Genomic DNA, 1,189 nt, shown 5'->3' with positions numbered 1-1,189 from the left:
GTGGTTGGGGACTCCGGGGCCCATCAAAAGACTACAGCAAGCTTACCTAAACCAAACTAAACGCATGTATCTTAGAAAATTGACGCCGCAGAGGAAAATAAATCAAAATAAAATCTTATTAGCTGCAACTTATAATCACTTTACTATTCAGAATACAACCGTCCAACATAGAAGCAATTCGATAAAAGAAGATCACCAGAGGGTTCCAGACATAACCATAAGCCTACTTGAAGAGATTGGGATTCAGCCAGTCCCTAAAAAAGACATTATAGAGAATGTAAGTTGTCAATAAGCTCATGAAAATATTGGAAGATTTAAATACATGCCACTTAATTTCTATATATTTACATATCTAAAACCTTAATGTTAATTTTCACATGTATGCAAAACCTTTACCTATGCCTGAAAAAGGCGTATTTAACTTTTTAAAAAGTTAAAATAGAGGTGCTTTTGATGTGATATGAAAGATATGGATGGCACAAATGTAAGAAAAGTAAGTTTAGTTGTTAGATATGCAAATACATAGGAACTACTTGATGGTATGTATGTAAATGCCGCTAAAATATTTTAGACGAATAAATAATTGAAATGCAAGTGTTTACTTGCTAATGTCATCAAGATGATCATCAAAGTCCACGACTTCATTCCACTTCTCAGTAGATATATAGTCCAATAAAACTATATTGGCTGAAGTTTCTTTGGTGGTCAGCAGAGAGCTTCCTCCAGATCCAGCAGACCGCCAACTTTTCGAGGAATCCCTCGTAAACAACTGCAGGAAAAGAAAGAGATGATAGAAGCTGAATGAGGTGAGATATTTCTGTAAAGTTCATTGGATCAAATCTTAAATTTATGTATTGACATTAAAATTTTATTTATAAAAAACACAGATATCAATAATTATATAAGTTTCTAAACCAGGATTAAACCCAGTTGGATGGTTGGGTTGTATTTAAAGCAACATCCAAACGGTTAAGCTATTAAAATGTCATAATTTAATGTTAGCCAAAATTAAGACCAAATAACCTCTTAAGCTAAACCCAAACTAGGCCCTTTGAACATAAATATAAAACCGCTACAAATATGAAAAGTGGAGGCTAAGGAATGCTCCCATCAATGCAGTTCCAAGTTTCCTCCTTGCTTGGAAGATGAATTTAAAAAGTTTTCAAGCAAAATTTAAAAAGATTTCTCG

The 1,189-nt window shown here is 33.4% G+C and overlaps 1 long non-coding RNA gene across 1 annotated transcript; it reads right to left on the bottom strand.

Moving 5' to 3' along the window:
* Nucleotides 1-92: 92 nt before the first annotated feature.
* LOC110034927 lies at nucleotides 93-768 on the bottom strand. Its single transcript, XR_002295106.1, has 2 exons — nucleotides 603-768; nucleotides 93-254 (listed from the first exon to the last, which is right to left on the bottom strand). It is a non-coding gene; the product is annotated as an uncharacterized LOC110034927 (long non-coding RNA).
* Between the last annotated feature and the right edge of the window lie 421 nt (nucleotides 769-1,189).

This window comes from Phalaenopsis equestris, unplaced genomic scaffold, assembly GCF_001263595.1.
Source record: "Phalaenopsis equestris unplaced genomic scaffold, ASM126359v1 Scaffold194724, whole genome shotgun sequence".
NCBI classification, from domain to species: Eukaryota; Viridiplantae; Streptophyta; class Magnoliopsida; order Asparagales; family Orchidaceae; genus Phalaenopsis; species Phalaenopsis equestris.
The sequence above is the reverse complement of the archived record's forward strand: the minus strand, read 5'-3'. Positions and strand labels throughout refer to the sequence as shown.